Source organism: Grampus griseus (genome assembly GCF_964374135.1).
Source record: "Grampus griseus genome assembly, chromosome: Y".
In the NCBI taxonomy this organism is placed as follows: Eukaryota; Metazoa; Chordata; class Mammalia; order Artiodactyla; family Delphinidae; genus Grampus; species Grampus griseus.
The window spans coordinates 9,963,755-9,985,738 of NC_139016.1; positions in this window are offsets into that span (position 1 = coordinate 9,963,755).

Sequence of the window (21,984 nt, forward strand, 5' to 3'; positions counted from 1 at the left end):
CAGCACACACACACAGACATACAAAGCTGAGACTCAATGCCCAGTGTACACCTGAACAGACACACACACCTCACTGTGACTCAATGCACAGCCTATACCCGCACACAAACACACACATGCACACACACACACGGCTCACTGTGACTCAATGCCCAGCATAAACCTGAAAAGACACACACTATCAGACACAAACATCACTGTTTCTCATTGCGTGGCTTTTACCACTGCACATAAACACAAACTCACACACACACCTCACTGTGACTCACTGTCCAGCCTATATGTTCACACACATGCACACTCACACACACACAGTTCACAGTGAATCAATGCAAAACATATAGCCACACAACATGCACAACCACACACTAACTCAATGTGAATCAATGCATAGCCTATACCAGCACACATGCATGCACACACACAGGCTCAATGCACAGTCTATAAAGTGACACACAGAAACACATGGCTCAGTGTTACACAATGCCCAGCCTCTAGCAGCACACACACACACACACACTGCCACACACATGCACGGCTCACTGTATCTCAATGTACATCTCATACCAGAACACACACACACACACACACACAGCTCATTGTGAAACAATGCAAAATGCATACCAGCAGACATCCACACACCCACACTCACAGTTCAATGTGAATCAAGGCACAGCCTATAAAAGCACACATGCATGCACACACACACACAGCAAACTGTGACTGAATGCCCAGTATGTAACAGCACACACACACACTCATACACACCTCACTGTTAACCAGTGTGCAGCTTCTACAAGCACACTCACATACACACACGGCTCACTGTAACTGAATGTGCAGCCTATATCAGCACACACACAAACACACACAGCTCACTGTGCTTCAATGTCCAGCCTATACTTGTACACACATGAACATTCACACACACACCACACTGTGACTCAATTCTCAGCCTATGCCAGCCCAGAGGTATTCAAAAACACACACAGAGCTACTGTGACTCAATGCACATTACCTAACAGCACACACACACACACAGAAACATACACTGTTCATTGGACTCAATGCACTGTCTAAACCAGCACACACACACACACAAACACACACACATATATGACTCACTGACTCAATGCACAACCTGTACTGGCACACACACAAGGCTTACTGTGACTCAAAGCAGAGTCTACACCAACATACAAACACATGGCTCACTGTGACTCAATGTAATGTCTATGCCAGCACACACACACAGAGACACATGCATGGCTCTCTCTGATTCAATGCACGTACTATACCATCACAAACACACAGACACACACACACGCACAGTCACTGTGACACAATGCAGAGCCTATACCACGACACCCATGCAAAGACACATATGCACGGCTCTTTGTGACTCTATGCACACCCTATACTATCACATACACACATTCACACATGGTTCATTGTGAATCAGTGCACAGTCTGTAGTTCCAGGTATACACACACAGACACACACCTCAATGACTCAATGCCAAGCCCATACCATCACACACACACACACATACACACACAGCTCACTGTGAATCAGTATACGGTCTTCAGCTCCATGTACATACACACACATCACACCTTAGTGAATCAATGCAGAGACCATACCAGCATACACACACACATACACACACCTGAGACTCAATGCTCTGCCTATTCCAGCACACACACACACACAGGCACACACACGGCTCACTGTGGTTCAATAACAGCCTGTACCTGCACACACACACTCTCACACACACCGCCGTGTGACTCAATGCAGTTTATACCACCACACAGACACACACAAACACCTCTCTGTGACTCAATGCCAAGCCCATACAAGTAAACAGACACACACAACAATGGCTCACTGAGACTCAATGAACAGTGTATAGTAGCACATACAAACACATGGCTCATTATGAGTCAATGCATAGCCTATACCCGCACACACACACACAGAAACACACCTTAATATGGCTCAGTGTACAGCCTATAGCAGTACACACACACACATCTTACTGTGACTCATGCAGACTCTACAGCACCAAATACACAAACACTAACACAGGGCTGGGATTCAATGCACAGTCCATACCAGCAAAGGCACACACACCACACCACACTGTGACTCAATGTTCAGATTATACCAGCACACACACACGGCTCACTGTGTCCTAGTGCACAGAATATAACATCACACACACACCCCACACTGTGACTCAATGCACAGCCTGTACCTACACATACACACACACACCTCACTGTGACAAAATATGCAGCCTATACCAGCACACACACACACACACCCTCAATGTTACACAATGGTCAGCCTATATCAGAACACGCAGACACACACACACATCACTCTGACTCACTGCACATCCTATACCAGTGCACTCACACACACACACACATGGCTGACTGTGAATCAATGCACACTCTATACCAGGACACACACACACACACACACACGGCTCCCTGTGACTCAGTGCACAGGATATGCTAGCAGACATACACACACAGAGAAGCACATACGGCAAACTGTGAGTCAATCCACAGCCCATACCTCCACACACGCACATATACTGACACTCAAAAACACAGCTCAGTGTGATTCAATGCAAATCCTATACCAGAAAGTGCACACACACAGACACAAACCTCCCTATGAATCAGTGCATAGCATATAACATCACACACATACACCTCACTGTGACTCATTGTGCTGCCTCTACCTGCACACACACACACAAAAAACTCAATATGACTCAATGAGCAGGCTGTACCAGCACACATATACACACATGTGCACACAGACCTCAGTGTGCCTCAATTGTCAGCCTATACCAGAACACACAGACACACACACCTCCCACTCTGACTCAATGCACAACCTATACCAGCGTGCACACACACTCACATGGCACAGTGAATCAAGGCACAATTTTACCAGCACATGCACACACACCTCAGAGTGATTCAAAGCTCAGCCTATACCAGCAAACACACACACACAAACACAGACATGCACAGATGCAGGCCTCACTGTGACTCAATGCACAGCCTATACCAGTACACACACACACACACCAACACGCACTCACACATGGCTCACTGGTACTCAATAAATCGCCTATACCAGCACACACACACACAGCACACTGTGACTCAATGCAGTCTGTATCACCCACACTCACACACACACCCATGATTCAATAAAACCCATACCAGCACAATAAAGCCCATACCAGCACACAAAATCACATGCACACACACACACACCTGACTGTGACTGAAAAAGCTTTCTGTACCAGCACACACACACAGAAACACCTCACTGAGACTCAATGCACTGCCTATACGAGCAAACACTTAAACACACAGCTCACAGTGAATCAATACGGAGTCTATACCAGCACACACACAGACACACACAGAGCCCACTCTGTCTCAATGGTCATTCAGTGCTAGCACACACACACACACACAGATACACACACACACACTCGTTCATGTCAAAGTGGATAAAAACACAGTCCACACCATCACAGACACACACACACTGCACTACTAACTGTGACTCAATGCACAGTATACACCAGCAAATACACACACACACATACACACACATCTCCTACACATTTAACTGTGACTCAGTGCTGTGACTATACCAGCTCCCCACACACACATGGTTCACCATGACTCAATGCAGAGCCAATAACTGTACACACACACAAACATACACACACATATGGCTCAGTTTGACCTAACGAAGAGTCTGTAGCACCACATACACACATGAACACCTCAGTGACTCAGTGTTCAGCCTGTACCATCACACACACACACACATACAAAAATACACATACACACAAAAATACGGCTTGCTGTGATTCAATGCACAGCCTATTACACCACACAGAGACACCCATCTCTCTGACTCAAACCGCAGCCTGTACCTGCACATACACACACAAAGACCCACCTTCTGTGACTCAATTCACAGCCTACTGCAGCACACACACACACAAACATAACCATCACTGTGACTCAATGTACCTCCTATACCAGCATACACACATGGCTCACTGTGGATCAATGCACAGCCTATACAAGAACACACAAACACACACTCACACATAACTGACTGTGACTCAGGGAACCACCTATAGCAGCACACACACACACACACACACAAACATACACGGCTCTCTTGGATTCAATGCACTGCACATACCAGCACACACACACACACACACACACACACACACACGCATATATGACTCACTGACTCAATGCATAGCCTGTACTGGCACACACACAAGGCTTATTGTGACTCAAGGCAGAGTCTACACCAGCATACAAACACATGGCTCACTGTGATGCAATGTAATGCCTATGCCAGCACACACACACAGAGACACATGCATGGCTCTCTCTTATTCAATGCACACATTATACCATCACAAACACAAACACACACACACACGCACAGTCACTGTGCCACAGTACACAGCCTATACCACAACACCCATGCAAAGACACATATGCACGGCTTTTTGTGACTCTATGCACACCCTATACTATCACATACACACATTCACACATGGCTCGTTGTGAATCAGTGCACAGTCTGTCGTTCCAGGTATACACACACAGACACACACCTCAGTGATTCAATGAAAAGCCCATACCATCACACACACACACACATACACACACAGCTCACTGTGAATCAGTATACGGTCTTCAGCTCCATGTACATACACACACAACACACCTTAGTGAATTAATGCAGAGACCATACCAGCATACACACACACATACACACACCTGAGACTCAATGCTCTGCCTATTGCAGCACACACACACACACACACACACAGCTCACTGTGATTCAATACCAGCCTGTACCTGCACACACACACACTCTCACACACCCCGCCATGTGACTCAATGCAGCTTATACCACCATACAGACACACACACACACCTCACTGTGACTCAATGCCAAGCCCATACAAGTAAACAGACACACACAACCATGGCTCACTGAGACTCAATGAACAGTGTATACTAGCACATACAAACACATGGCTCAATGTGAGTCAATGCATAGCCTATACCCGCACACACATACACAGAAACACACCTTAATGTGGCTCAGTGCACAGCCTATAGCAGTACACACACACACACACACCGCTCACTGATTCAATGCAAATCCCTTATCAGTATACACATACACATACACTCACCTAGGTGTGACTCAATTCTCAGCCTATAGCAGCACACACACACACCTTACTGTGACTCATGCAGACTCTACAGCACCAAATACACAAACATTAACACAGGGCTGGGATTCAATGCACAGTCCATACCAGCAAAGGCACACACACCACACCACACTGTGACTCAATGCTCAGATTATACCAGCACACACACATGGCTCACTGTGTCCTAGTGCACAGCATATAACATCACACACACACCCCACACTGTGACTCAATGCACAGCCTGTACCTACACATACACACACACACACCTCACTGTGACAAAAAGTGCAGCCTATGCCAGCAAACACACACACCTTAATGTGACACAATGGTCAGCCTATACCAGAACACGCAGACACACACACATCACTGTGACTCAATGCACAGACTATACCAGCTTGCACACAAACACACAGCACTGTGACTCAATGTACAATGTATACCAAAACACACAAGCATACACACACACCTCAGTGTGACTCAATGCACAGCCTATACCAGCACCACACATACACACCTGCACAGATACAGGGTTCGCTGTGACTCAATGCACAACCTACAGAAGAACACACACACATACCAACATGCACACACACATGGCTGACCGTGACTCAATCAATCGTCTATACCAGCACACACACACACGACTCACTGTGACTCAATGCAGTCTTTAGCACAACAAACACAGACACACACACCCATTGAATCAATGAAAGCCCACCAACACACAACACACTCATGGCTCCGTGTTACACAATGCGCAGCCTCTAGCAGCACACACACACACACAGCCACAAATATGCACGGCTCACTGTATCTCAATGTACATCTTATACCGGAACACACACACACACACACACATACACGGCCACACACCACACTGTGACTCAAAGTTCAGAATATACCAGCATGCACACATGAAAACAGCTCACTCACACTCAGTGCATGGCTTATACCATCATGAAACACACACGTGTATCACTATGTGTCAATGCATAAACTATACCAGCATTCACACACACAAACACGGCCATGACTCAGTTCACAGACTTTACAAGCACACACACACACATGGCTCACTGTCACCCAATAACCAGCCTATGCCAGGACAGACACACAAACACACCTCACTGTGAATGAATGCACAGCCTATACCAGTACAGAAACATACACAAACACACAAGGCACACTGTGACTAATAGCCAGCCTTTAGATGCAGACACATGCACACTCTCACAAACACACTTCACTGTGACACAATGCTCAGCCTGTAGCACAACACACAGACACACATACCCCCAGATGACTGTGAAAAATGCAAAGCATACACCAGCACACACCCACACACACAGTTCAATGTGAATCAATGCACAGCTTATAAAATCACACACAAATGCACACACACACATGGCTAACTGTGACAGAATGCACAGAATGGAACAGCACACACACACACAATCACACACACACCTCACTGTGATTCAATGTGCAGCCTCTACAAGAGCACTCACACATACACATGGCTCACTGTGACTGAATGCGCAGCCTATACCAGCACACACACGAAAACACACAGCTCACTGTGATTCAATGCCCAGCCTATACTTGCACACACACGCACACTCACACACACACCTCACTGTGACTCAATGCTCAGCCTATACCAGCCCAGAGGTATTCACAAACACACACAGAGCTCACTGTGACTCAATGCACATTAACTTGAAGCAAACAACACACACACACACACACACACACATGGTTCTCTGTGACTCAGTTCACAGTCTATACTAGCATCACGCCCACACTCACAGCTCACTGTGACTTACTGCACCACCTATATAGGCACACACATACACACAAAGCCACAGACACCCACGGCTCACTGTAACTCGGTGTACATCTTGTACCGGCAAAACAAACTCACAGCCAAACTGTGACTCAATGCTCAAACTATATCAGCACATGCACACGCAAACAGCTCACTGTGAATCAATTGACAGCCTATATCATCACAAACACATAAACAGCTCACTATGAGTCAATGCATAGCCTAGTGTGCATGCATACACACACACACACAGACACACGGCCGTGACTCAGTTCACAGTCTATACCAGCACATAATCACACATGGCTTACTGTGACAAAACACGCAACCGAACACAGCACATGTGGACACACACACACCCAGAGATACACATAACTCATTGTGACGCAATGCACTGTCCATATTTGCACAGACACACACACACAGATGGCTCACTGGGACTCTGTGCACAGCCTATACCAACAAACCCTCACAGACACTAACGGAGCACTGTGATTCAATGCATAGCCTATATCAACAGGCATACACACACACACAAATATACGGCAATGTGACTCAGTGCACAGCTTATAACAGAACACATGCATGCACACACACAAAAACAAACATGGCTCACTGATACTCAATCCACAGTCTCTAACAGCACACACACACTCACACTCAAACCTCACTGTGTCTGAATACACACTCACACAGACACTGACACACATGTCACTGTGACTCAATGCACAGCCTATCTCAGCACACACACACAGACATACAAAGCTGAGACTCAATGCCCAGTGTACACCTGAACAGACACACACACCTCACTGTGACTCAATGCACAGCCTATACCCGCACACAAACACACACATGCACACACACACACGGCTCACTGTGACTCAATGCCCAGCATAAACCTGAAAAGACACACACTATCAGACACAAACATCACTGGTTCTCATTGCGTGGCTTTTACCACTGCACATAAACACAAACTCACACACACACCTCACTGTGACTCAATGTCCAGCCTATATGTTCACACACATGCACACTCACACACACACAGTTCACAGTGAATCAATGCAAAACATATAGCCACACAACATGCACAACCACACACTAACTCAATGTGAATCAATGCATAGCCTATACCAGCACACATGCATGCACACACACAGACTCAATGCACAGTCTATAAAGTGACACACAGAAACACATGGCTCAGTGTTACACAATGCCCAGCCTCTAGCAGCACACACACACACACACACTGCCACACACATGCACGGCTCACTGTATCTCAATGTACATCTCATACCAGAACACACACACACACACACACACAGCTCATTGTGAAACAATGCAAAATGCATACCAGCAGACATCCACACACCCACACTCACAGTTCAATGTGAATCAAGGCACAGCCTATAAAAGCACACATGCATGCACACACACACACAGCAAACTGTGACTGAATGCCCAGTATGTAACAGCACACACACACACTCATACACACCTCACTGTTAACCAGTGTGCAGCTTCTACAAGCACACTCACATACACACACGGCTCACTGTAACTGAATGTGCAGCCTATATCAGCACACACACAAACACACACAGCTCACTGTGCTTCAATGTCCAGCCTATACTTGTACACACATGAACACTCACACACACACCACACTGTGACTCAATTCTCAGCCTATGCCAGCCCAGAGGTATTCAAAAACACACACAGAGCTACTGTGACTCAATGCACATTACCTAACAGCACACACACACACACAGAAACATACACTGTTCATTGGACTCAATGCACTGTCTAAACCAGCACACACACACACACAAACACACACACATATATGACTCACTGACTCAATGCACAACCTGTACTGGCACACACACAAGGCTTACTGTGACTCAAAGCAGAGTCTACACCAACATACAAACACATGGCTCACTGTGACTCAATGTAATGTCTATGCCAGCACACACACACAGAGACACATGCATGGCTCTCTCTGATTCAATGCACGTACTATACCATCACAAACACACAGACACACACACACGCACAGTCACTGTGACACAATGCAGAGCCTATACCACGACACCCATGCAAAGACACATATGCACGGCTCTTTGTGACTCTATGCACACCCTATACTATCACATACACACATTCACACATGGTTCATTGTGAATCAGTGCACAGTCTGTAGTTCCAGGTATACACACACAGACACACACCTCAGTGACTCAATGCCAAGCCCATACCATCACACACACACACACATACACACACAGCTCACTGTGAATCAGTATACGGTCTTCAGCTCCATGTACATACACACACAACACACCTTAGTGAATCAATGCAGAGACCATACCAGCATACACACACACATACACACACCTGAGACTCAATGCTCTGCCTATTCCAGCACACACACACACACAGGCACACACACGGCTCACTGTGGTTCAATACCAGCCTGTACCTGCACACACACACTCTCACACACACCGCCGTGTGACTCAATGCAGTTTATACCACCACACAGACACACACAAACACCTCTCTGTGACTCAATGCCAAGCCCATACAAGTAAACAGACACACACAACAATGGCTCACTGAGACTCAATGAACAGTGTATAGTAGCACATACAAACACATGGCTCATTATGAGTCAATGCATAGCCTATACCCGCACACACACACACAGAAACACACCTTAATATGGCTCAGTGTACAGCCTATAGCAGTACACACACACACATCTTACTGTGACTCATGCAGACTCTACAGCACCAAATACACAAACACTAACACAGGGCTGGGATTCAATGCACAGTCCATACCAGCAAAGGCACACACACCACACCACACTGTGACTCAATGTTCAGATTATACCAGCACACACACACGGCTCACTGTGTCCTAGTGCACAGAATATAACATCACACACACACCCCACACTGTGACTCAATGCACAGCCTGTACCTACACATACACACACACACCTCACTGTGACAAAATATGCAGCCTATACCAGCACACACACACACACACCCTCAATGTTACACAATGGTCAGCCTATATCAGAACACGCAGACACACACACACATCACTCTGACTCACTGCACATCCTATACCAGTGCACTCACACACACACACACATGGCTGACTGTGAATCAATGCACACTCTATACCAGGACACACACACACACACACACACACACGGCTCCCTGTGACTCAGTGCACAGGATATGCTAGCAGACATACACACACAGAGAAGCACATACGGCAAACTGTGAGTCAATCCACAGCCCATACCTCCACACACGCACATATACTGACACTCAAAAACACAGCTCAGTGTGATTCAATGCAAATCCTATACCAGAAAGTGCACACACACAGACACAAACCTCCCTATGAATCAGTGCATAGCATATAACATCACACACATACACCTCACTGTGACTCATTGTGCTGCCTCTACCTGCACACACACACACAAAAAACTCAATATGACTCAATGAGCAGGCTGTACCAGCACACATATACACACATGTGCACACAGACCTCAGTGTGCCTCAATTGTCAGCCTATACCAGAACACACAGACACACACACCTCCCACTCTGACTCAATGCACAACCTATACCAGCGTGCACACACACTCACATGGCACAGTGAATCAAGGCACAATTTTACCAGCACATGCACACACACCTCAGAGTGATTCAAAGCTCAGCCTATACCAGCAAACACACACACACAAACACAGACATGCACAGATGCAGGCCTCACTGTGACTCAATGCACAGCCTATACCAGTACACACACACACACACCAACACGCACTCACACATGGCTCACTGGTACTCAATAAATCGCCTATACCAGCACACACACACACAGCACACTGTGACTCAATGCAGTCTGTATCACCCACACTCACACACACACCCATGATTCAATAAAACCCATACCAGCACAATAAAGCCCATACCAGCACACAAAATCACATGCACACACACACACACCTGACTGTGACTGTAAAAGATTTCTGTACCAGCACACACACACAGAAACACCTCACTGAGACTCAATGCACTGCCTATACGAGCAAACACTTAAACACACAGCTCACAGTGAATCAATACGGAGTCTATACCAGCACACACACAGACACACACAGAGCCCACTCTGTCTCAATGGTCATTCAGTGCTAGCACACACACACACACACAGATACACACACACACACTCGTTCATGTCAAAGTGGATAAAAACACAGTCCACACCATCACAGACACACACACACTGCACTACTAACTGTGACTCAATGCACAGTATACACCAGCAAATACACACACACACATACACACACATCTCCTACACATTTAACTGTGACTCAGTGCTGTGACTATACCAGCTCCCCACACACACATGGTTCACCATGACTCAATGCAGAGCCAATAACTGTACACACACACAAACATACACACACATATGGCTCAGTTTGACCTAACGAAGAGTCTGTAGCACCACATACACACATGAACACCTCAGTGACTCAGTGTTCAGCCTGTACCATCACACACACACACACATACAAAAATACACATACACACAAAAATACGGCTTACTGTGATTCAATGCACAGCCTATTACACCACACAGAGACACCCATCTCTCTGACTCAAACCGCAGCCTGTACCTGCACATACACACACAAAGACCCACCTTCTGTGACTCAATTCACAGCCTACTGCAGCACACACACACACAAACATAACCATCACTGTGACTCAATGTACCTCCTATACCAGCATACACACATGGCTCACTGTGGATCAATGCACAGCCTATACAAGAACACACAAACACACACTCACACATAACTGACTGTGACTCAGGGAACCACCTATAGCAGCACACACACACACACACACACAAAAACATACACGGCTCTCTTGGATTCAATGCACTGCACATACCAGCACACACACACACACACACACACACACACGCATATATGACTCACTGACTCAATGCATAGCCTGTACTGGCACACACACAAGGCTTATTGTGACTCAAGGCAGAGTCTACACCAGCATACAAACACATGGCTCACTGTGATGCAATGTAATGCCTATGCCAGCACACACACACAGAGACACATGCATGGCTCTCTCTTATTCAATGCACACATTATACCATCACAAACACAAACACACACACACACGCACAGTCACTGTGCCACAGTACACAGCCTATACCACAACACCCATGCAAAGACACATATGCACGGCTCTTTGTGACTCTATGCACACCCTATACTATCACATACACACATTCACACATGGCTCGTTGTGAATCAGTGCACAGTCTGTCGTTCCAGGTATACACACACAGACACACACCTCAGTGATTCAATGAAAAGCCCATACCATCACACACACACACACATACACACACAGCTCACTGTGAATCAGTATACGGTCTTCAGCTCCATGTACATACACACACAACACACCTTAGTGAATTAATGCAGAGACCATACCAGCATACACACACACATACACACACCTGAGACTCAATGCTCTGCCTATTGCAGCACACACACACACACACACACACAGCTCACTGTGATTCAATACCAGCCTGTACCTGCACACACACACACTCTCACACACCCCGCCATGTGACTCAATGCAGCTTATACCACCATACAGACACACACACACACCTCACTGTGACTCAATGCCAAGCCCATACAAATAAACAGACACACACAACCATGGCTCACTGAGACTCAATGAACAGTGTACACTAACACATACAAACACATGGCTCAATGTGAGTCAATGCATAGCCTATACCCGCACACACATACACAGAAACACACCTTAATGTGGCTCAGTGCACAGCCTATAGCAGTACACACACACACACACACCGCTCACTGATTCAATGCAAATCCCTTATCAGCATACACATACACATACACTCACCTAGGTGTGACTCAATTCTCAGCCTATAGCAGCACACACACACACCTTACTGTGACTCATGCAGACTCTACAGCACCAAATACACAAACATTAACACAGGGCTGGGATTCAATGCACAGTCCATACCAGCAAAGGCACACACACCACACCACACTGTGACTCAATGCTCAGATTATACCAGCACACACACATGGCTCACTGTGTCCTAGTGCACAGCATATAACATCACACACACACCCCACACTGTGACTCAATGCACAGCCTGTACCTACACATACACATACACACACCTCACTGTGACAAAAAGTGCAGCCTATGCCAGCACACACATACACCTCAATGTGACACAATGGTCAGCCTATACCAGAACACGCAGACACACACACATCACTGTGACTCAATGCACAGACTATACCAGCGTGCACACAAACACACAGCACTGTGACTCAATGTACAATGTATACCAAAACACACAAGCATACACACACACCTCAGTGAGACTCAATGCACAGCCTATACCAGCACCACACATACACACCTGCACAGATACAGGGTTCGCTGTGACTCAATGCACAACATACAGAAGAACACACACACATACCAACATGCACACACACATGGCTGACCGTGACTCAATCAATCGTCTATACCAGCACACACACACACGACTCACTGTGACTCAATGCAGTCTTTAGCACAACAAACACAGACACACACACCCATTGAATCAATGAAAGCCCACCAACACACAACACACCCATGGCTCCGTGTTACACAATGCGCAGCCTCTAGCAGCACACACACACACACAGCCACACATATGCACGGCTCACTGTATCTCAATGTACATCTTATACCGGAACACACACACACACACACACATACACGGCCACACACCACACTGTGACTCAACGTTCAGAATATACCAGCATGCACACATGAAAACAGCTCACTCACACTCAGTGCATGGCTTATACCATCACGAAACACACACGTGTATCACTATGTGTCAATGCATAAACTATACCAGCATTCACACACACAAACACGGCCATGACTCAGTTCACAGACTTTACAAGCACACACACACACATGGCTCACTGTCACCCAATAACCAGCCTATGCCAGGACAGACACACAAACACACCTCACTGTGAATGAATGCACAGCCTATACCAGTACAGAAACATACACAAACACACAAGGCACACTGTGACTAATAGCCAGCCTTTAGATGCAGACACATGCACACTCCCACAACCACACTTCACTGTGACACAATGCTCAGCCTGTAGCACAACACAAGACACACATACCCCCAGATGACTGTGAAAAATGCAAAGCATACACCAGCACACACCCACACACACAGTTCAATGTGAATCAATGCACAGCTTATAAAATCACACACAAATGCACACACACACATGGCTAACCGTGACAGAATGCACAGAATGGAACAGCACACACACACACAATCACACACACACCTCACTGTGATTCAATGTGCAGCCTCTACAAGAGCACTCACACATACACACGGCTCACTGTGACTGAATGCGCAGCCTATACCAGCACACACACGAAAACACACAGCTCACTGTGATTCAATGCCCAGCCTATACTTGCACACACACGCACACTCACACACACACCTCACTGTGACTCAATGCTCAGCCTATACCAGCCCAGAGGTATTCACAAACACACACAGAACTCACTGTGACTCAATGCACATTAACTTGAAGCAAACAACACACACACACACACACACACACACACACATGGTTCTCTGTGACTCAGTTCACAGTCTATACTAGTATCACACCCACACTCACAGCTCACTGTGACTTACTGCACCACCTATATAGGCACACACATACACACAAAGCCACAGACACCCACGGCTCACTGTAACTCGATGTACATCTTGTACCGGCAAAACAAACTCACAGCCAAACTGTGACTCAATGCTCAAACTATATCAGCACATGCACACGCAAACAGCTCACTGTGAATCAATTGACAGCCTATACCATCACAAACACATAAACAGCTCACTATGAGTCAATGCATAGCCTAGTCTGCATGCATACACACACCCACACACACACACACGGCCGTGACTCAGTTCACAGTCTATACCAGCACATAATCACACATGGCTTACTGTGACAAAACACGCAACCGAACACAGCACATGTGGACACACACACACCCAGAGACACACATGACTCACTGTGACTCAATGCACTGTCCATATTTGCACAGACACACACACACAGATGGCTCACTGGGACCCTGTGCACAGCCTATACCAACAAACCCTCAGAGACACTAACGGAGCACTGTGACTCAATGCATAGCCTATATCAACAGGCATACACACACACAAAAAAATACGGCAATGTGACTCTGCACAGCTTATAACAGAACACATGCATGCACACACACAAAAACAAACATGGCTCACTGATACTCAATCCACAGTCTCTAACAGCACACACACACTCACACTCAAACCTCACTGTGTCTGAATACACACTCACACAGACACTGACACACATGTCACTGTGACTCAATGCACAGCCTATCTCAGCACACACACACAGACATACAAAGCTGAGACTCAATGCCCAGTGTACACCTGAACAGACACACACACCTCACTGTGACTCAATGCACAGCCTATACCCGCACACAAACACACACATGCACACACACACACGGCTCACTGTGACTCAATGCCCAGCATAAACCTGAAAAGACACACACTATCAGACACAAACATCACTGGTTCTCATTGCGTGGCTTTTACCACTGCACATAAACACAAACTCACACACACACCTCACTGTGACTCAATGTCCAGCCTATATGTTCACACACATGCACACTCACACACACACAGTTCACAGTGAATCAATGCAAAACATATAGCCACACAACATGCACAACCACACACTAACTCAATGTGAATCAATGCATAGCCTATACCAGCACACATGCATGCACACACACAGACTCAATGCACAGTCTATAAAGTGACACACAGAAACACATGGCTCAGTGTTACACAATGCCCAGCCTCTAGCAGCACACACACACACACACACTGCCACACACATGCACGGCTCACTGTATCTCAATGTACATCTCATACCAGAACACACACACACACACACACACAGCTCATTGTGAAACAATGCAAAATGCATACCAGCAGACATCCACACACCCACACTCACAGTTCAATGTGAATCAAGGCACAGCCTATAAAAGCACACATGCATGCACACACACACACAGCAAACTGTGACTGAATGCCCAGTATGTAACAGCACACACACACACTCATACACACCTCACTGTTAACCAGTGTGCAGCTTCTACAAGCACACTCACATACACACACGGCTCACTGTAACTGAATGTGCAGCCTATATCAGCACACACACAAACACACACAGCTCACTGTGCTTCAATGTCCAGCCTATACTTGTACACACATGAACACTCACACACACACCACACTGTGACTCAATTCTCAGCCTATGCCAGCCCAGAGGTATTCAAAAACACACACAGAGCTACTGTGACTCAATGCACATTACCTAACAGCACACACACACACACAGAAACATACACTGTTCATTGGACTCAATGCACTGTCTAAACCAGCACACACACACACACAAACACACACACATATATGACTCACTGACTCAATGCACAACCTGTACTGGCACACACACAAGGCTTACTGTGACTCAAAGCAGAGTCTACACCAACATACAAACACATGGCTCACTGTGACTCAATGTAATGTCTATGCCAGCACACACACACAGAGACACATGCATGGCTCTCTCTGATTCAATGCACGTACTATACCATCACAAACACACAGACACACACACACGCACAGTCACTGTGACACAATGCAGAGCCTATACCACGACACCCATGCAAAGACACATATGCACGGCTCTTTGTGACTCTATGCACACCCTATACTATCACATACACACATTCACACATGGTTCATTGTGAATCAGTGCACAGTCTGTAGTTCCAGGTATACACACACAGACACACACCTCAGTGACTCAATGCCAAGCCCATACCATCACACACACACACACATACACACACAGCTCACTGTGAATCAGTATACGGTCTTCAGCTCCATGTACATACACACACAACACACCTTAGTGAATCAATGCAGAGACCATACCAGCATACACACACACATACACACACCTGAGACTCAATGCTCTGCCTATTCCAGCACACACACACACACAGGCACACACACGGCTCACTGTGGTTCAATACCAGCCTGTACCTGCACACACACACTCTCACACACACCGCCGTGTGACTCAATGCAGTTTATACCACCACACAGACACACACAAACACCTCTCTGTGACTCAATGCCAAGCCCATACAAGTAAACAGACACACACAACAATGGCTCACTGAGACTCAATGAACAGTGTATAGTAGCACATACAAACACATGGCTCATTATGAGTCAATGCATAGCCTATACCCGCACACACACACACAGAAACACACCTTAATATGGCTCAGTGTACAGCCTATAGCAGTACACACACACACATCTTACTGTGACTCATGCAGACTCTACAGCACCAAATACACAAACACTAACACAGGGCTGGGATTCAATGCACAGTCCATACCAGCAAAGGCACACACACCACACCACACTGTGACTCAATGTTCAGATTATACCAGCACACACACACGGCTCACTGTGTCCTAGTGCACAGAATATAACATCACACACACACCCCACACTGTGACTCAATGCACAGCCTGTACCTACACATACACACACACACCTCACTGTGACAAAATATGCAGCCTATACCAGCACACACACACACACACCCTCAATGTTACACAATGGTCAGCCTATATCAGAACACGCAGACACACACACACATCACTCTGACTCACTGCACATCCTATACCAGTGCACTCACACACACACACACATGGCTGACTGTGAATCAATGCACACTCTATACCAGGACACACACACACACACACACACACACGGCTCCCTGTGACTCAGTGCACAGGATATGCTAGCAGACATACACACACAGAGAAGCACATACGGCAAACTGTGAGTCAATCCACAGCCCATACCTCCACACACGCACATATACTGACACTCAAAAACACAGCTCAGTGTGATTCAATGCAAATCCTATACCAGAAAGTGCACACACACAGACACAAACCTCCCTATGAATCAGTGCATAGCATATAACATCACACACATACACCTCACTGTGACTCATTGTGCTGCCTCTACCTGCACACACACACACAAAAAACTCAATATGACTCAATGAGCAGGCTGTACCAGCACACATATACACACATGTGCACACAGACCTCAGTGTGCCTCAATTGTCAGCCTATACCAGAACACACAGACACACACACCTCCCACTCTGACTCAATGCACAACCTATACCAGCGTGCACACACACTCACATGGCACAGTGAATCAAGGCACAATTTTACCAGCACATGCACACACACCTCAGAGTGATTCAAAGCTCAGCCTATACCAGCAAACACACACACACAAACACAGACATGCACAGATGCAGGCCTCACTGTGACTCAATGCACAGCCTATACCAGTACACACACACACACACCAACACGCACTCACACATGGCTCACTGGTACTCAATAAATCGCCTATACCAGCACACACACACACAGCACACTGTGACTCAATGCAGTCTGTATCACCCACACTCACACACACACCCATGATTCAATAAAACCCATACCAGCACAATAAAGCCCATACCAGCACACAAAATCACATGCACACACACACACACCTGACTGTGACTGTAAAAGATTTCTGTACCAGCACACACACACAGAAACACCTCACTGAGACTCAATGCACTGCCTATACGAGCAAACACTTAAACACACAGCTCACAGTGAATCAATACGGAGTCTATACCAGCACACACACAGACACACACAGAGCCCACTCTGTCTCAATGGTCATTCAGTGCTAGCACACACACACACACACAGATACACACACACACACTCGTTCATGTCAAAGTGGATAAAAACACAGTCCACACCATCACAGACACACACACACTGCACTACTAACTGTGACTCAATGCACAGTATACACCAGCAAATACACACACACACATACACACACATCTCCTACACATTTAACTGTGACTCAGTGCTGTGACTATACCAGCTCCCCACACACACATGGTTCACCATGACTCAATGCAGAGCCAATAACTGTACACACACACAAACATACACACACATATGGCTCAGTTTGACCTAACGAAGAGTCTGTAGCACCACATACACACATGAACACCTCAGTGACTCAGTGTTCAGCCTGTACCATCACACACACACACACATACAAAAATACACATACACACAAAAATACGGCTTACTGTGATTCAATGCACAGCCTATTACACCACACAGAGACACCCATCTCTCTGACTCAAACCGCAGCCTGTACCTGCACATACACACACAAAGACCCACCTTCTGTGACTCAATTCACAGCCTACTGCAGCACACACACACACAAACATAACCATCACTGTGACTCAATGTACCTCCTATACCAGCATACACACATGGCTCACTGTGGATCAATGCACAGCCTATACAAGAACACACAAACACACACTCACACATAACTGACTGTGACTCAGGGAACCACCTATAGCAGCACACACACACACACACACACAAAAACATACACGGCTCTCTTGGATTCAATGCACTGCACATACCAGCACACACACACACACACACACACACACACGCATATATGACTCACTGACTCAATGCATAGCCTGTACTGGCACACACACAAGGCTTATTGTGACTCAAGGCAGAGTCTACACCAGCATACAAACACATGGCTCACTGTGATGCAATGTAATGCCTATGCCAGCACACACACACAGAGACACATGCATGGCTCTCTCTTATTCAATGCACACATTATACCATCACAAACACAAACACACACACACACGCACAGTCACTGTGCCACAGTACACAGCCTATACCACAACACCCATGCAAAGACACATATGCACGGCTCTTTGTGACTCTATGCACACCCTATACTATCACATACACACATTCACACATGGCTCGTTGTGAATCAGTGCACAGTCTGTCGTTCCAGGTATACACACACAGACACACACCTCAGTGATTCAATGAAAAGCCCATACCATCACACACACACACACATACACACACAGCTCACTGTGAATCAGTATACGGTCTTCAGCTCCATGTACATACACACACAACACACCTTAGTGAATTAATGCAGAGACCATACCAGCATACACACACACATACACACACCTGAGACTCAATGCTCTGCCTATTGCAGCACACACACACACACACACACACAGCTCACTGTGATTCAATACCAGCCTGTACCTGCACACACACACACTCTCACACACCCCGCCATGTGACTCAATGCAGCTTATACCACCATACAGACACACACACACACCTCACTGTGACTCAATGCCAAGCCCATACAAATAAACAGACACACACAACCATGGCTCACTGAGACTCAATGAACAGTGTACACTAACACATACAAACACATGGCTCAATGTGAGTCAATGCATAGCCTATACCCGCACACACATACACAGAAACACACCTTAATGTGGCTCAGTGCACAGCCTATAGCAGTACACACACACACACACACCGCTCACTGATTCAATGCAAATCCCTTATCAGCATACACATACACATACACTCACCTAGGTGTGACTCAATTCTCAGCCTATAGCAGCACACACACACACCTTACTGTGACTCATGCAGACTCTACAGCACCAAATACACAAACATTAACACAGGGCTGGGATTCAATGCACAGTCCATACCAGCAAAGGCACACACACCACACCACACTGTGACTCAATGCTCAGATTATACCAGCACACACACATGGCTCACTGTGTCCTAGTGCACAGCATATAACATCACACACACACCCCACACTGTGACTCAATGCACAGCCTGTACCTACACATACACATACACACACCTCACTGTGACAAAAAGTGCAGCCTATGCCAGCACACACATACACCTCAATGTGACACAATGGTCAGCCTATACCAGAACACGCAGACACACACACATCACTGTGACTCAATGCACAGACTATACCAGCGTGCACACAAACACACAGCACTGTGACTCAATGTACAATGTATACCAAAACACACAAGCATACACACACACCTCAGTGAGACTCAATGCACAGCCTATACCAGCACCACACATACACACCTGCACAGATACAGGGTTCGCTGTGACTCAATGCACAACATACAGAAGAACACACACACATACCAACATGCACACACACATGGCTGACCGTGACTCAATCAATCGTCTATACCAGCACACACACACACGACTCACTGTGACTCAATGCAGTCTTTAGCACAACAAACACAGACACACACACCCATTGAATCAATGAAAGCCCACCAACACACAACACACCCATGGCTCCGTGTTACACAATGCGCAGCCTCTAGCAGCACACACACACACACAGCCACACATATGCACGGCTCACTGTATCTCAATGTACATCTTATACCGGAACACACACACACACACACACATACACGGCCACACACCACACTGTGACTCAACGTTCAGAATATACCAGCATGCACACATGAAAACA